The sequence below is a fragment of the Otolemur garnettii genome, unplaced genomic scaffold, assembly GCF_000181295.1.
Source record: "Otolemur garnettii isolate 467f Iridium unplaced genomic scaffold, OtoGar3 scaffold00177, whole genome shotgun sequence".
Taxonomy (NCBI): domain Eukaryota; kingdom Metazoa; phylum Chordata; class Mammalia; order Primates; family Galagidae; genus Otolemur; species Otolemur garnettii.
Window position 1 is genome coordinate 706,525 of NW_003852572.1, and position 18,821 is coordinate 725,345.

The window sequence follows — 18,821 nt, forward strand, 5'->3', positions numbered from 1 at the left end:
GGGCCTTACTAGCTGGGCTCAGAAACCAAGTGTGGATGCTCAATGGTGTCTCTGTGATTTAAGACTGTGGGAATAATCAGGCTTTCTTTTAAAATTCGTCAGTTACATGTGAATGCTTCCTGGCAAAATAAGTCAATTGCAGCATTCCCTACTTTTCATAAAAGCAAAGGATTTTACTTTTTCTTTTACAATGAGTAGAAAATAGATCATAATGGAACCCAAATTAGTAGATCATTATTGTTAGGGAGGGTGATTTTAAAAGTTGGTTTTGGCAGAACTATTTCACTTTCCTCTGATGTCTGGGCATATTTTTCACAGTGCCCTATTCAGTCTCAGAAGTGAGTAATTTTAGGCAATAGATTCTATGGTAATCCTATTTTTACATATATTCGAGGGCCTTTTGACTTTTAGGGAGGCATAATATCTTAAAGTGGTAGTGCACAGAAAACAGGTGAGGATTTAAGACGGTGTAGAAACTAGCTTTTAAAAACTCTTCCCACCAGGTGAAGATAGATGATTCCCAGTAGGAAGCATAAGGCCACCCAGAAAGTTCCACAATTCCAGGAACTAATTCACAACATAAAGATGCTACTAAAGAGTTCCCAGTATTCTTACACTTGTATTTTATTCTTAACAAATTATTTCAATAGGAATGTTCAATTTTCTTTCTAAAAGAGCAGGGCTAGTGAATTTCCCTTTTCTGTGCCCTTGACATCCATGTTTGTATGAACTGGAGAACTTCCTGAAAAAGTGATTCTCAAAGTGAAATGAGTCTTTTCAGTCTAACGAAATACAGATGTTGTTAAAAGTGCTGGAAGGGGAGGAGTGATTGGCAGAAGTGAGGCCATGTGCTCCGACCAGAGGCCGGCCTGCAGGAAATCAGTCTCACTTTGTCTCAGATCTCAAACTGCTTTTTTCATTTAATCTTCATGCAAAGTTGGGATTATGATTTTCAGATTTCACTGTCAGTTTGTGGTTCAACAGTAAACATACTTAATTGTGAAGCACTTTTACCTGCAAACGAGAGGTTGTCTTCGGCAATTGATGCTTCTGCCACGATAGGAAGTCTCTTCAGCCACAAGTCTCTGCTAAGGCAAGTCACATGGCTGTGCCCAGCTCCACGTCCCTGAGGAGCTAAACTGAAAACCCCCACGAGTGGCAATGTATCTACCGCAGTGGGGCTACAGACAGACAACCTGGAGCAGTGGCTCAGATTACCAACGTTCCCCTTCTTAGCTCAGCCCACTGGGCTTCCCCCTGGGAAAGTGCTGGGCTGTCTGTGCTCAGCTTCTCCACCTGCAGGAGAACCATCCTTCCTGGACGTTATGTTATTGTCATAGGGATTAATCGTAGTGGTGTTTCAAAAGAAAGCTATGAAAACCTAAAGGCACAATTCAAATATGAAATGGGAATGGGGTAACATTTGTTCTTTCTGCCACCCCCACGTTTTCATTAAACACTGTTTTTCTAATTGATTATTATAAGGTGCTACTTTTATATGTGAAAACCTCTCGTTACCAAAGAACCTATATTAAGGAGTACAAATTGCCTTAAATAATATTTAAAAATCATCATTTTTAATTATTTCTGATGTCTTGCATGGAAATATTTTTATCATTTTAACAGCTTAGAAACTGAGCTTTTTTTTTTTTTTTTTACAAATTAAGGCTTTAAACAAATCTAATTTCAATAAATTAAAAAACATGAAATATGTCATTAGAGTATTTTGTTACCTTTTGTAAATGTACATATTTCTTCTTTTTTTTTTCCTATTTCTTCTTTAATCCAAAATTCACAAAGGGAAGGAAAGTTAGTTAATTTATTTTAAAGATAATTTTCTGGTTTCCTGAAGAAACTTAAGTATACATTCTTCAGCTCCATAAATGTCAAAAGCACAGAATATGAGTATTATTTACTTAAAATATACTTGACCCCTTAAAAGTTTATTTTAATTGTGATAAAGATATAAATAAGGCAAACTGTTCTGTCTTCTTTGAGTTTCCAGTAGGACAATTGTGGTCTGTTTCAGGTGGTTGTATTTTGCAATGAATCATTAAGAAAATTCCACTGATCTGTGACATAATGTTTTAATCCCAGGGAGCTTTACAATTGTAATTCATAATGTTGAGGTTAAAAGACTAACTTCAGTAGAGCATTAAAATTACATGTAAATATTCTACTTAAAAAACAAGCAGACAAACTTATAACAAACACTTCGTGCGCACAAGGGAAATTATGTAGGGACACTGGCCTTCTTGTAGATGATTTAGATAAATCGAGAGGATTAGATAATGTGGCTAAGTGATTCAGAAAATATTTCTTTTCTTGACCAGAGTATTTCTGTTTCTAAAATTTTCCCTTAGAAGAAATCACGCCTGACACTGAACACAGTGTCTTCTTACTGTCCCTTTCTCCTTGTTTCCGACTCAGTGGCCGACCTTGCTCATTTTGCTTTTTTTTTGCTGCTGTTCTGCTCTTTTATCATGACTTCTCCTTTTTGACTAATTATGTGCTTAATTGATTTTCCTCTGTCCAGATGTTGTCAAAAGGAAATATCCTAAGGCATGCTTTTAAAAATTCAAAGGATTTCATTCTTAACCATTTAAAATTAATTGCATCATGTGCCGAGTGTCACTTTACTTTTCCAGCCCTTCATTACTTGGTGATCTTTACACCTAATTTTAACATAATTTATGGCGGTTGACCTGAAACTCTGCACAGGGCATCGTCTCCTTAATTTTGATGCTAACCCCTTCCAGTGCAGCCCACAGAGCCCTCTGCAATGACAGATGTGTAAATGCGCATATTTCTCCTTTAATCCCAGCGCCACTGCTCACTCCAATGTGGTAGCCATTGGTCACATATGCCTACTGAGCACTTGAAATTTACCTAAGCTTTAAAACTTTAAAAGCAACTAAGCTTTTAACTTACTTTAATTTTAATGAACTTGAGTATGAATACCAGGGCTACCACTGGGCAGCCCTGGTAGGTGATTAGCAAGGATCCATGTGTTTTCCCATTTAGGCATGATTAGACCCCTGTTAAACGGTGTTGACTCTGTCACCTGACACTGCACCACACTGATGAAGCAACCTCCTCCTGCTTCACCCATCTTCCCATGCAGGGGTCTCCAGAAGAACCTGGAAAAAATGTGAAAGGATTTACAAATTGGCCAGCTGGTAGATTACCAAATGTAGAAATGCCTTCTCCAGGAAGCCACCACCCACCTTTCTCTCCCCTATCCTTGCAGTGGTCCCCGCTTTCCACATTCCCACAGCAGTTTATTCCTTGTGTCAAGTTGAACCAGGCATTACTGTTGTTTCTGCATCTGTCTCAGCTCCTTATCTAGGTGCTCCAAGGGTAGAGTTCAGAGCAGAAGTCTGGATCAGCCTTACATCTCTCAGAACACCCAGTACAGCAGCTTAAACCATAGGTGCTGCCTGGTGGCTGCATGTATGAAGTGCCTGTCTTCCTGTGCAGGCTGAGTTCTGAAGGTGGCCACCCATTGGAGGTGGGGCCAGAGCTTAGATACAGCGCCAGCCTCCGTCTGGAAAGGTGACCACTGATGTCTGTTCACAAGTGGCTCTGATGACCTCTGACTTCTCCCTCAGCTGAAACCGCCTGTCTGTGAACAGGCTATTTTCTCTGCTTTGTTCTACTTCCTGCTTTTGCCATTTTTGCCTTCAAAATTCACAGCACCATGACGAGACTGGCTTCTAAAGAAAATTACTTTTGGTGGGAAGCTGCAATCTTCAAATTTATATTTTTACAAAGTGTTACAGTAAACTACCACTGACCACCAGGACTCATTACAGGAAACCCCATTACAGACTTTTTATTCTTTATCTTGAGCACATTTCTTTCCAGATTGATTCTTAGTGTCTAGAAAACCAATCTGTCACAGCTGTGACTTGGTGAAACCCTGGTGTCAGTAGGGAAACAACCACACAGTGCACTCCACTGCTGCAGCCAGAACAGACAGGCGGGTGCGCATGGCCTGAAGGCTTCTCTGCTGCTAACAGCCACACTACCCTGGGATAGAAATGTGGTCATATTTCCAGGCTGGCTTCTGAGCTGTCCCCGTTGAACATCTGTGTGCTCAGAATTAGCCCTGCTATGTCCCTTTGACCTGTTCCATTTGAACTGCTCTGGATGTAAATCTGAGCACAGGGTGTGAATCACAGTGAGTGATGATAGGTAATTGGGTGGAGAACTGAACCAGGGGCATGAGAGCATCAGAGATCCTATGTTCTCAAAGGAAAGAAATTTTTTTTTTCCAAAAAATGGAAAGTAATTTTGGGAGGGATACATTTTTTAATTTTCCTGGAGAAAATAAGTAGATTTTTCAAAGAAATTATGTTTCAAAAGCAGGCCAAAGGTTTTAACAAAGTGTTTAAGATTATGCATCCAAATAGTAAATCTTAATATTTTCTTAAGACTTAAATTAATGGATCTTTTAAAAGCTCATGTTATGGGAATTGGATATTTGGAAAAATGTATCTGTCCTTCACTAGGAGATACTTTGTCTTAATAGAAATCACAGCCCTCAGTAATTAACAAATCTTAAAAATTAAAAAGAATTAAAAGGAATGAAATTGGAAAATCAGCAATTTTCAACACTACCACACTGGCCTTAAAAAGCTAATATTTTTATGTTTATAAATGTCATAAGTAATTTTTGATTGTGGGAAGTAGAGAAAACGAATTTTTTTGCCCAATTACAGAAAGGAGTTTCTTTTCCCATAGATGTCATTGAAGTATTTGCATTTAAAGAAAAGAGCAAAGTACAATGTGTAAACTGTCTGTCCCAGCAACAGCACACCCCACGCATGGTCTGCAGTGAATGGAGACTGGTGGTGTTGTTGGGCTTAACCACACCATGGACAGAGAGTATTTTCTTAGATTCAGTCAACAACCGGCCTTTTCTGGCCCTGGTACTGGGACAGCAGTTTTGAAACAAACAAAATGAGCAGTGTGTTAATAAATGGGGCAGTTATCAAAGTACTTCACATATGTTTCACTTTTCCCAGTAAAAATTTGTGTGTTTTCAATAAAATTGTTAATATGGATTATTCAAAAAATATTAAAGATTTTTACTTTTACCAGCAATAGATTTATGATACATACTTTGATGTCTGATGGAGCTCAAACTACTCAACTTTGTAATACTTTCAAATGCAAAAACATGAATTGTCTTAAAAATAGAGAATCTCAAATGTAATCAAATGTAAATATATCTCCTTGAAACATGCTGAGTCTTTGCATAACCTAGCTAATTTTTCTCCATTTTCTTTATATATCCCTTTGTATTAGTTTGTCACTTGGAGAAATATTTAGCATATGGTTTAAGAGCAAATAATTCAGTAAATAATTGACCTAAGGATTTCATTTGGCCTCAAGTGTAAAGTGAGTCAGTAGTGACACACACATTGAGAAAATGGAATCTTACATAGTATTAACAGGAGTATTTCCAGAACATTGCCAGATGTTCTGACAATATTCTGGAAATACTAAGAGACCCTTGACAAAATAATGAGTTTTCACAGGAAGGATGACCAAGTGGGTGAGAGATTTATAAGCCTTGCATAAATCATCATTGATGGAACCATTTAGGATGAGTGGTTAAAATTCCTTTATTCAAATGTGTGTGCGCACACACACACACACACACACACACACACAATATTTTTATCTATCGGGCTTATACATCGGAGAAAAAACCAATTCCATGTGGTTCCAACAGCATAATAGGACTGATAGTGAGCAGACTCCAGCTTCATATTCAAGTAGACCCTTGAACAAGATGGGTCTGAGCTGTGTGGGTCCCTCACACCTAGATTTTGCCTGCCTCTGCCACCCCTGAGACAACAAGACTCATCCTCCCTTCTCCTCTTCCCAGGACAAAGACCTATAAGATGATCCACTTGTGCTAAGTGAATGTATTTTCTATTCCTTACAATTTTAAAAAAATTTTTACAAAATTACAGGTTACATAATTTGCTTTTGTACATTGTAAGTCAAAGTTATAAATGAGACCTTCCCCTAAAATATGTGCATGGCAGCATTTAGGCATGAATTCACCTAACACGTCCTCCCACCTACCTACTTGATTCCTGGTGAGTCTTGCTTCCAAATGTGTGTGTAAGTGTTGATTGATTAGTCTCAATTTAGTATTGAGTACCTGTGGTGTTCATTTTTCTGTTCTTGTGATATTTCACTTAGAAGAATGGTCTCCAGATCCATCCAGGTGGTTACAAAAACTATTACATTACCATTAGTTTTTATGGCTGAGTAGCACTTTGTGATATACACACATATATACTACATTTTGTTAATCCATTTATATATTGAAGGGCACTTGGGTTGTTCCCACATCTTTGCAATTGTGAATTATATTGCTATAAACATTAACGTGCAAGTGTCTTTTTGATAAAATACCTCTTATTCCTTCGAATAAATACCTACTAGTGGGTAGGATTCCTGGACTAAAAGTGAGGTCTATTTTTAGTTCTTTAAAACATCTCCACACTACTTTCCGTGGAGGGGGTAGTAGTCTGTGGTTCTACCCATGGTGTATGAGTGTTTCCCTCTCTCTGCACCCATGCCAGCACTTGTTTGGGGACTTTTAGATAAGACCCATTCTCACTGGTGTTAGGTGATATCTCATTGTGGTTTTGACTTACATTTTCCTGATGATTAGATATGTCCAGCATTTTTTTATAATGTGTTTGTTAGCCATGAGACTATCTTCATTTGAAGATTTTCTGTTCATGTCTTTTGCCCACTTTTTAATGGGTTGTTTTATTTTTTTTTCCTGATTTGCTTGAGTTCTTTGCAAATTCAGGTTATCAGCCTTTTATCAGATGTATAAAATGTAAATGTTTTTCCATCCTGTAGATTGTCCATTTAATCTGCTGACTGTGTAGAAACTTTTTAATTTGATCAGGTCCCATTTGTTCATTTTTGTTGTTGCTGTGATTGCTTTTGGAGACTTCTTCATAAATTCTTTCCCTAGACTGATATCTGTAAGAGTGTTTTTCCAACATTTTCTTCTAGTATTCTTGTATTTTTATGCCATATGTTTAAGTCTTTTACCCATCTTAAGCTTATTTTTGTAAGTGGTGAGAAGGGAGAAGAAGGGAACCCTCCCCAACTCCTTCTATGAAGTGCACATTACCCTGATACCAGGACCAGGAAAAGGCTCAACAAAAAAAGAAAACTACAGACCAATGTAATTAATGAATAGTGACATAAAAATACTCAATGAGATCCTAGCATATAGAATTCAGTTGCAAATCAAAAAAATAACATAGCATGACCAGGTGGGCTTCATCTTAGTGATGTAAGGCTGGTTCAAGATACGTGAATCCATAAACGTAATTCATCACATAAACAGAAAAACAACAAAGACCATATGATTCTCTCAATAGATGCAGAAAAAGCATTTACAAAATTTAGCATCTTTTTTTTTTTTGGCAAGAACCAAAATTTAGCATCCTTATTTTAGTTTAAGAAAATAGGCATAGGTGGGACATTTCTTAAACTGATAGAAGCTACCTACAAGAAACACACAGCCATATTATGCTGAACTGAGTAAAGTTGAAAGCATTTCTACTTAGAATCGGAAGCAGGGAAGGATGTTCACTATTACCACTACTATTCAACATAGTACTGAAAGTCATAGTCAATGCAATCAGGCAAGAGAAGGATATCAAGGGCATCCAAATAGGGACACATGAGGTCAGACTATTGCTCATTGATGATGATATGATCTTATACTTAAGAAATCCCAAGGACTCAATCATGAGACTCCTAGAGGTGACCAAAAACTACAGCATAAAATCAATGTTCACAAATCAGTAGCCTTTATATATGCCAACAACAGGCAAGCTGAGAACCAAATCAAAGACCCTTCAAAATAGCACCAAAGAAAGTTACTTGGATTTTACTTAACAAAGGATGTGAAGGATCTCTACAGAGAGAAGTATTAAACATAGAGAAAAGAAATAGCAGAGGATATTAACAGATGAGAGAACATACCATGCTCATGGCTGGGAAGAATCAACATGGTTAAAATGTCTATACTATGCAAAGCAATTTACAAATTCAATGCAATCCTCATTAAAATACCAACATCATACCTTGATGATCCTGAAAAAATAGTTCTATGTTTCACATGAAACTGTAAACAACCCTGAATAGCCAAGACGATTCTTTGAAATAAGAACAAATCTGGTGGAGTCACATTACCAGACTTTAGATTATACTACAGGTCTAAAGTGATCAACATAGCATGGTCCTGGCAGAAAAATAGAGACAGAGACATATGGAACAGAACAGAGAATCTAGAGGTGAAATCAGTTCCATATCACCATCTGATCTTTGATGAAGCAAACAAAGCATGCAGTGAAGAAGAGAATCCCTACTTAATAAATGGTGCCGGGAGAACTAATTAGCCACATGTAAAAGGCTGAAACTGGACCTGCACCTCCTGCCACTTACAAAAATTAACTCTACTCTTAAATATGGTACTGTACTAACCTTAGATGTGGACCGTGGGTCACTTTTCACCTTATGTTTTATCAGTGTTTAGAACCACACAGGAAACTGAATTGTGAGATCTAAAGGTAAAGAGAGTATAAGACCCCATCAGCCCATCCTTAGCTGATTTCATTCACTGCTCCAATTTAGAATAGATCAGTCTTATTATATATTCATAGTTTGCTTTCCCAGATACATCCAGAAGCTGTTCCTTGCCGTTCTCCTTTTCAATCATCCGTTTCGCTACCATCAGAGTCAATGTTTAAAGCCAAATATAGTTGAACCTTTGTAAGGTGACCACCCAAGGGACTGTAACAAGCTTGTCATCACATGGAGGTGGTCAATATAAGGCCCCAGCCCTTCTCTGCTGATCCGTATGTGTGGTACATGTTAGGTCTGTGAAAATGAGGTCAACTTAAGCAGGTGGTCAGTTAGGGAGGTGGTTAGCTATGGAGAATCTACTGTATAACTATGACATTCCTTTGTGGGAATCATCCGTGGACCCTCCCAAGTTGGAATCGGGTTAGACTTCCTAGTAAATGGTCAAGCAACATTTCTGGGTCGTCCACCTGTGCTTTAAGGGCTGTGGATTTTACTCACATTACACAAAACACAGCAAGCAGGTTGACACCTCTGTGTGCTGCCTGTTTTGTCCATGCTAATTTCTATTCTTAGAATACCTTTCCCTCTGGCTTTCTTCTCTGTATCTTTCTCCCCAACTTTTCTTCTGGGTAACAGAACTGACCCTTCCCAAACGAACAGAAATCTCCCTTCTCTGGGAAGCTGCATCTGACTTTTAAATCCTTATCTCTGTTGTGCTCCTGTGTCTGTGTGTCTCTGGGTGAACTCGGCCACATTTGTAGTTAATTTTGTTCTGTATGAATTTTTCTTCCTTCTGGACCGTGAGCTCCCTAAGTGTGGAGGCAAAGACATTTAATTTTGTACTTTCAGGATCTGGTACTTAATAGACACAATAATACAATACAGGGCTGGCCCATAATAGATAAAGACTAAGTAAGTTTTGGGTACTAGAATTGTATCTGTTGCCTATTTCAGGTCCTCTTTGTCTCTATAATTCCATGATTTCTCAGTGGCATAATGGAGACATAAATATTTTTATATGATTCAAATGGAAGTGACTTCACCAAACATAGTCTTATAACTGACAAGGCAGCGTGCTCAGGAAAAGCCAAGTCCAGAAACTATAGACAAGTCTTGTCCAGTTTCACATTCACTGACTTTCCAAAGTCTATGTGGCTTTTGGCTGTTGAAAGAAACTACCAGCTCTGTCTTCCTCACAGCTGTAGGATTCACTCACAGCTTTGGAAGGGCACCTTGGTAGAGACCGCCATGGGAACACGTAAGCAGAACAGGTGTGCATGCCTTTTGTGAGATGTTCCCAATCGCTGCCTCCCGACCACATGCCACTAAAGAAAGAAACTGATTCTGAGCATGGGAGGCCAGTGAGATCATTTGTCCCCTCTAGCGAAATGAATTCCCCATGATTGGATATCATCACAGTTACACAAAATGAGCTTGGCTTATGGTTATAAACATTAGCCTGATGTTTGATTATTTCATATATTTATTATTTAAAAAATATTCTTAATACCAGAATAACTCTAGATAGCAGTCTGGAAATGAATGCCACCATCAAAGTAAATTTCAGAAAAAGATGCTCTCCTGGCAGTTCTGAGTGGCTGAGGAGAGCAAGACCCTTCCACGGCGTCCTTACAGAGAGTCTCCATCACAGGCAGTCACTCTTTCCTTCCCCTCTCTCCCTCCCAACAATGGTGAACTCACATCCAACACTGAGTGCTTCCTCTGGGGTTTTGCCGAGGCTCCAACTTGTTATTTCTGGCACCCTCCTTATCACTGCCTGGTGGTGTCAGCAGCAGGACGTGGCCAATGACGGCTCTGGCTGGGGGGTGCAGCTGAAAAGAAGGTGCAGACGGAAAGGTCTCTCTGATTGTCAGTGCGGCCCCCAGAGGGGTCTGTTAGCGTTTCCTTTCAAAGCTGTTCTTGCTGAGAGGTTTAAAGTTTGAACTTCAATTTTCTATTGGTTTCAAATTCATTGTCATTGATAGTTGGCTTCTTAATTAAAACCTTATCTAGTTAAAACTCCTAAAAATGTTGTTGGATGAAAAATTTTCACTGTTTGCAGGACAACAGAAAGAAAGAAGTTTCACTTGTCCTTTGTATTTCTGTTTTCTTTTGTGCGATGCAAGTTATTAAGTTCACAAACATTTAGTCATTGTGTCACTTGGAAGAGATGAGTAGTCATCTCTTAAAAATGTTTACCAAAGCCACCCGCACTCTGCTGACTTGGGGTTTGATGCTGTGTCCCTTATTTATAATCTTAACTGTGCAGCCCTGAATTAACAACAGACCCCAGCTCCCTTCCTAAGATCCAGGACTCTTAGGAGGCCTCTATTCTCATTGACCTGAAAAAAGATTTATGTCAGTGTTTCTCATTAAATACTATAAAAAATTGGCAGAAGCACCCACCCCACACACGTAAGAGGCCTGATGTGTTCATTTCCACCAAAATTTACCAGTGCGGCTTAGATGGGTATTGACAGACGTTTTTTTATTTTCATTTTTTTTTTTTTTAAGGATCTTGTATCCTCTCATGAAGCCAAAGCCGCATTGGTAAATTTTGGTGGAGATGAACACATCAGGCCTCTTACATGTGTGGGGTGGGTGCTTCTGCCAATTTTTTATAGTATTTAATGAGAAACACTGACATAAATCTTTTTTCAGGTCAATGAGAATAGAGGCCTCCTGAGAGTCCTGGATCTTACATAGGAGCTCTCATGTATTGAGCACTTGCAAATTCTCACTGCATTTGATACCTTCCTTTGTTTTTTAAATTAAAACTTTTATTTTTAAATAATAGAATACTACTCAGCCATGAAAAAGAACGAAGCTCTGCCACATGTGGCAGCTTGGACAAAGCTGGAGGGCATTGTGTCAAGTAAAACAGCTAGAGACACTTTTATTTTATTACTTCACTTCACCTCAGCCCTACATGATGGGATATTATCCAAATTCAGGTGGTAAGTAAGGCAACAGGTTGATAAACTTCAGAGATCTACCATCTCAGAGGCAGGACACCAAGAGATGAAACTGAGATCTCAGGGCATTCAACTCCAAGTCCCGAGCTTCCTTCTCCCCAGCTTGTGACCTCCACACACTCATTCCATCAAGAACACACCACAGGGCAGTGCCTGTGGCTCAAAGGAGTAGGGCACTGGCCCCATATACCAGAGGTGGTAGGTTCAAACCTGGCCCCAGCCAAAAACTGCAAAAAAAAAAAAAAAAAAAAGTGGCTCACACCTGTCATCCCAGCACTCTGGAAGGCTGGAACAGGGACATCACCTCAGCTTGGGAGGTTGAGACCAGCCTGAGCAAGAGTGAGACCCCTGTGTCTAAGAATAGAAAAACTACATTGTGCTAGGCACCTGTAGTCCTACAGAGGATCACTTGAGCCCAGGAGTTTGAAGTTGGTGGGAGCTGCAATGTTCTACCCAGGGCAACAGGAGAAAAGAAAAAAAAAAAAAAAAAAGAACTGCTTCTGGGAACTACAGTGGTGATGTTTTGGCCTGTAACTAAGGAGGACTTCAGAGATTCATAGGACATGACTGTAACTAAATTCTTTCCATTCCTAAATTTTAATAAGTTTTCCTTCAGTGTTTCTATTAAGCCAGGCAAAAGAGTAACAAGGCCTGGTGTGGAGCCTGCTTCATTCTAGCAGTAGATAATGTTCATCCTTCAATACATAACTAAGTTGAGCAGCCCTGTCCATTATTTAAAGATGCATTTCCAAAAAGTGCTTTTTATAATTGATCATCATTTATATATTACTAACATGTCTATCTTATTTTGCTTGTTTGTCTACTATTAATAATAAATAGTACTGATAACTCAACCCAGAAAATAACACTTAAAACTTAGACCTTTATGATCACAGGAAATTTCATAAATCTCTACTTTTAATCTCTGTACCTATTCTATTACAGAGAAATGTGATGAGATGAACAAAAATAGGCTCTAAGCTTTAAACATATTATATTTGAATACCATTCTGTGGTAGATGTGGAAAGGAGATAGGAATTCAAAAAGAAAAGAAAATGGGATGGTGTAAATTTTTGGTCTGTGAGAGACTATATTGTATTTTTCAAGGGGGTAATGATTGATGAGTAGTGAATATTTTGGTACTAAATTCAATTGGATGCATTAAAAGAATGACAAAATGGCACAATGTGAAGTGTTAATGTTTCTATACACGGCTTCCCACATCCTCTACAGCCAGTGATGTTGATGGTAAATTCACAAGAAGCTCCCCAGGGAGTTGAGCCCCTGCAAGGGGGCGTGGCCTGGTTTCCACAGTGTGGACACATCCACTCTATCCCTTTCCAATTTACTAACAGTTTAACAACTGTGTGACAAACTTCCTGAAAATTTAACAATTGTCTCTCCACAACCTGTACAAGCCAGCTCCATCCAATTACTTGTAATATAATATGGAATGTCTGAATAAAGATGCATAAAGCCCTTCTCATTTTCAAGTTCCTTCATTTGAAATCCTTTGCCCAAATTTTATGATAAACTTATTTGAAATATAGGTAAATCCCTAATCCTGGGAGCTCCCTAACCCTCGACTTCAGGCATCAGAGGGATCTTGTCTTTTCCTTCTATGATGATTCCCCAAATTAGCTGTATCTAAGAATTACAGATGGAGCTTTGGGGAAAAAGTCAGGCTGTAGGGCCCCACTTTGAGCTTATATTAAATAAGAATCCTTGATGTTGGGACCCATCCATGTTTATTTTAACAAGCACCATGGATGATCCTGAGACAGCCAGCCCAGCCAGACTGCTCTCCTGGGAGGTGCTTCTTTGTAAGGTCAAAATAACAGAAAAAAGTGATTGAGGTCGAAGTCTTGCATCACCCTTGCAGTGTAAGACAATCAGGAAACCCCAACGGGCTGGTGTCCTGCTTCCTTCCCTAGACAGCTGGGGAAAGCTGTGGACCGGACCAATTCTTAATTCCTGAGTTAGGTCTTGAAGCCACACTTCTCTGTGGCCAGGGAACAAGACAGGACATTTTCTAGAATAACTCTGAGAACAGAACTCAGAACAGAACAGAACTCAGTGGTGCCTGAGATCTGGACCTGAAGCTAAGGGGGAAGGTGGCTGGGAAGCGTCCCAGCCCCTGAAACTTCTGTTTCTGCATCTTATCCCAGAGCACGTGCTGTGGTCTGACTGTGTCTCCTAAAATTCACAGGTTGGAAACTTAATCCCCTATCGGACATGTTGGGGGGTGTTTGAGTCCTCTCTGCTCTGCCCTCAGGAGTGGACCAAGGCTGCATGTTCACGGATGTGAGCACTCTCTCTCTCTCTTGTGCTTCTGCCTGGAAGGACCCAGCAGGGAAGCCCACACCAGATGACCAGACCAGGTGCCCCTAGACTCAGGCATTCTGAGGCAGCAACACAGACTGCACAAGGCATTCTCCATCTCACCCTCATCAGCCAGTGTGACTTCTTCTCATAGTGCAAACCTAGCACACTGGGAGGTTGTGGGAACCCAGTGAAATCGTGGGTTGCAAGTGCTATATTAGGTTGTGCTTTGCCTATTAAGAGAACAAAGCGGTAGTGCAATTCCAAACTAATACAAAAGAACAGTGCCTCCCAGAGAGATGTGTCTCCCAGTCGCACTGTTAGCATTCTGTGGGACCCACGGCATAAGTGTCACTGCTTGGCAAGAGCAGAGCTGTTCCGTGGGAGAGCTGGCTCTGAAGATGACTAACCATGTGATCCTTCAGGTTCTTTTCTGTGGCTGCCCAGAACCCAGCGCTATAACTGTTAGGTAGGTAGTTAGGACACAACTCTCCTGGGGAAGGAGAACAAGGGCAGGGCCCCCAGGCCCCCACCTTGGTGCCACCCACCTTAATTCTGTCCCAAGTGATTCTCACACCTGAGGAGGAAGACCCACCCTACAATCTACTGTCAGAACTTAGTGAGCCAAGTGCACAAGGATGTAGAGGACACTCCAGCCCAGCAACAGGTGCAACAGAGTCTGGCAGGTGACCTGGAGCAGGCTCAAGGATAATATCACGGAGTCCACACCCTTCCCCGCAGGGCCCTCAGAGAGGCCTGTGGCAGGTCCGCTTGCACAGTAAGACGGGGGTTCCACAGTGACCTCTGAACCAGGGGGTGGGCCTGACCCAGGTGGCATAAAACAGAACCACGGGCCATGTCCCTGGCCTCCCTGCCTCTTGCCTACTTGCTGTAGCAATGGAGGCAGCTCACTAAGGTGAACGGACGTGTCCTGCTCTGTAGCCTATTATATCTCATTCTCACTCTGAAAACCCATCTTTCTTTTCCTCAATAAACTTTGTTTCATGCTTGTCTTACTTTGGGGTATCTGGCTATTTTCTGATCAAGAATATTCCAAGAAATGGAGGACCCAAGAGTGAAGACCAGGCCAGCTTCCTGAAACCCTGACACTTGAGGACACAGTCAGCTGCCTTGAAACTCAGCATAACTACAGTGAGGGTCTAGCTCCAGGGCATGTGGGCTTCGCCGAGCCTCAGAGCCTGTCCCTGGTGCCCCGGCACTGAGGGCCTTAGCTCTGTATCTCTGGCTGATAATGACTCTGTTACAGGTGGTCCTTGGGTTACAAACCAGACGGATTCTGTAAATTTGTTCCTAGGTTGAATTCGTATGTAAGTTGAAACAGGTACATTGACCTATTACCTGCAACAGCCTCCATTGTGAGAGTTGTACGTCCGTCAGGGGCATGTAGCTTGGGGACTTCCCGTATCAAATGTGGAGGGAAAGCCCTGCCTTCTTCCGCTCCCCCTCCATGCACTCATCTTGGACCCCATGACCAGGATTTTCAGGAAGCGGTCCTACTCAGTGATTCAAATGCAGGACGAAAGATGCTCTCAGTCTGTCCTGAGTGTGTGAGAATCACCCCACACCACTGCCTGGAGTGGAGGACGGCCTCGGGGACTGAGACCCGCCAGCTGGATGGGTCTTTCCCCTTGAATTTCCTATGTCACTCCCAGAAGGCTCTTGGACTGTCAGTGTGTACTCAAACTCATTACTGAAGGTTACATCCTCATTCCGGGCACAGTGGAGCATGTGTGTGAGCAATCACTATTAGACGTTTCCTGCTGAGACATTCCCAGGTGCGAGAGAAGTTGACTAATTTGCTATGAGAAAACACATTACTCACTTTGGTAAGTGCAGTGCCTTTTGTCTGGCTACATTTCTCATGGAATGCTATAAACACTCAGGAAAGCACAGAGAACATGATATAACTAGCATCCACTGCGTTAAGGAAGATGTAATATAATGCTACAGATTCAATAAAGCATTTCAGATTCAATTAGAGACCCTGGACCGCCCTCCTTGGCTTTGCTTACCCACCCCTCCTCAGGGGGAGCCAGACCTCTGAAGATAGTTTCTTTCTTTCTTATGTATAAACTTATATTCTCAGTATATGCATAGATTTCCATAAGTAATGTGAAATGATGACTGCTTTGAATCTTCACATATGTGGCACAATATTATGTGTGTCAATCTGCACTTTTTCTAAAACATTTATATGTACAGCATATAATTTCATATAGTTCAATTTTATTTATTTTTCTATCCCACTAGAAGTACATATATATGTGTATATACCTCAATTTATCTATTTTAGGTCTTTTTCTCGTTTTTCACTATTACGAGATATTATAAAATGAGCCCTTTTGTATGTATCTTTTTGTGCATGTAGGATAGAAATTCTTACAGTTTTCAAACCTAGAATTGGAATCGTTTGGTCAAAACTCATCTTGATCAGGTCAACTTTACTGTGTCAGGAGAATCTTCCAAACTTTGTGCTTTTAGGTTTTTAATACATCTCAAATTCTGTGTGTGTGAGGCAAGGATAATTATTCTGTTAAACATGGAAAATCATTTGTTCCACAAAATTTATTGATAGCCCATTGTTTCTCCTCTGACATTGCTCCACTTCTGTGGTGTGGCAAATTTCCACATTCTGAGTTCTCCGTTCTGGTCCCCTGCAATGCCCCATGGTATTTTTTAACTTACTCTAGTTGTTTAATAAGACTTAACATATCATAGGTCACTTATCCTTCTTCACAACTATCTTAATTATTCTTGTCTCTTTATTCTGCCACATGAATTTTGTCGTCTTTTGAAGTTTTGCACATTTCCAACTAGAATTTTTTTTTTTTTACTGGGATTGCAGTGAATTTTAGATCCATTTTAGGAGTTTTAATACCTTCAAATAGTGGAATTTCCTGTGTATGCAGAGCCTCTTATGTTTCTCGATATCCTATAGTTTATCATATCGCACACAGTAGTTTTGGATTTGTCCTTGTGCACCTCAAAGTTATTTTCTGGTTGTCATTGCTTTTCCCGTCACCAGAATTTACTGCTCCAAATTCGACAAACTCTTTTGATCTGAACTTTGTACATTTCTTTAGCTTAGAAGGGTTTTATTTTTATTATGCATTCATTTATTGTCCTGGTTCTCTCTTTTAAAATTTTTTAAAAACAGAAGTTAGACTTCTTATGCTAATTTTTCACATTGCTTACTTTTTCAAGATATGTGTCTTTTTGCTCTGTGTTTTAGATGTTCTTGACTTGACCTTCTGAATTATTAATCTAATTTTCAGCTGTGTCCCTTCTAGAATCTGATCCATCTTTAGATGTTCTAATTTCAGTAATTATATGTTTCACTTCCAAGGTCTTTCTTAAACTCTCATTGCTTTTTTATATGAACAAACTTTTCTTCCTTTTGGGGTTTCTTTTTTGGAGAGTGCTGTTCCAATACATTGAAAGTCCTCACGTTCACTGCGTTAGTAATTTTTCTCATGTCAGATATTCCGTTTGTCACTTTTGGTTTTCCCCCTTCCTGATTGCTTTTTCTCAAATGTCTGTTTTCCCTTAGCGTCTATATTTTTATGAAAACTAGGCTGACTGGGATAACAGTGAGTCTGGATTTTCTCAGCTATCTAGGGTGGGACTGGACTAAAGACTACTTCACCCAATTTCCAAAATAGAAATCTCCCTGAGTGCAGCATTTCATGTGCTTCTCTCTTGGGCCTCATCGCGTTTTGCCCTGTCCGTGATTGCTCTTGAGATCTGAATTGCATATTGTCTAAATTAAAAACACAGACCTTTACAGAACCCTCTGTGTATATCACAGCTCCACTCTGCATTAGCCGTGCGACCTTGGTCAGGTCCCATGACATTTCTGTTTCTTATTGAAATGGGGACAGTAGAATATAGGCTGTTGAGTTATTGTGTCTATTAAATGAGTTAATGCTCATAAACTGTTTAGAACAGGGACTATACATAGTAGGTGCTTTATAAACTTTAGCAGTGCTTGTAAATTGTGTTATTATCCTCATATGAACATAAATTAGGCCCCAACATTCTTAAAAGAAGACTTAAAATATTGCTTCCTTTTTTGAAGAGAGCATTTTTTAGGTATCAGCCTATGATGTGACTATCATTTAAATTCTTGGGTTTTTTTTTGTCCAGGGCTGGGTTTGAACCTGCCACCTCTGGTATATGGGGCCAGCGCCCTACTCCTTTGAGCCACAGGTGCTGCCCCCATCATTTAAATTCTTTACTCTGAAGTGTCATGGAAGCCTCTGGTTGTTTTCTTCTGTGTAGTATCTTGGTCCTGTTTTTCCATTCTTATTCTCCCTCAATCCTATCAGTTTGCTGTGATTCTTTTAAAATTCTTTTCAAATTTTCTGATGTGCTGATTCCTGTCTTCTTAGTGAAGTTGTAGATTACTCTTTTATTAAAAGTCTTTATGTCATCTCAAGAATTATGATGCAGGGCATGTGTGCAACAGTAAATTATGTTTGTGTGAAACCTGATTCAAATGCCATTCTCTGGATTTTGCAAGAAGAAACTTGTGAGTGACCTTGGTGAGTGCAAGTGCAACGGACAGGTGGAAGGAATGCAGACTTCCAAGGATGGGAGAGTGACCAGGGAATGCGGGAGCCACAGTGGCAGGTACAGATAATGGCCGGACAACAGAAAGGGGAATATACCCAAATTCCATTATCCCATGAGATATCCAGCATGTGGTGTCTGCATGTATCTGGTAGATGTAGTAGAAGCATGTATGGCATTTCAGAGGAACCCACAGCATGGGGTCCAGTGCATGCTTTATAATGTGAAAATATAGATCATGGTGACAGCACACAGGACTCGAGAGGCTCCACCTTTTTTTTTTTTTT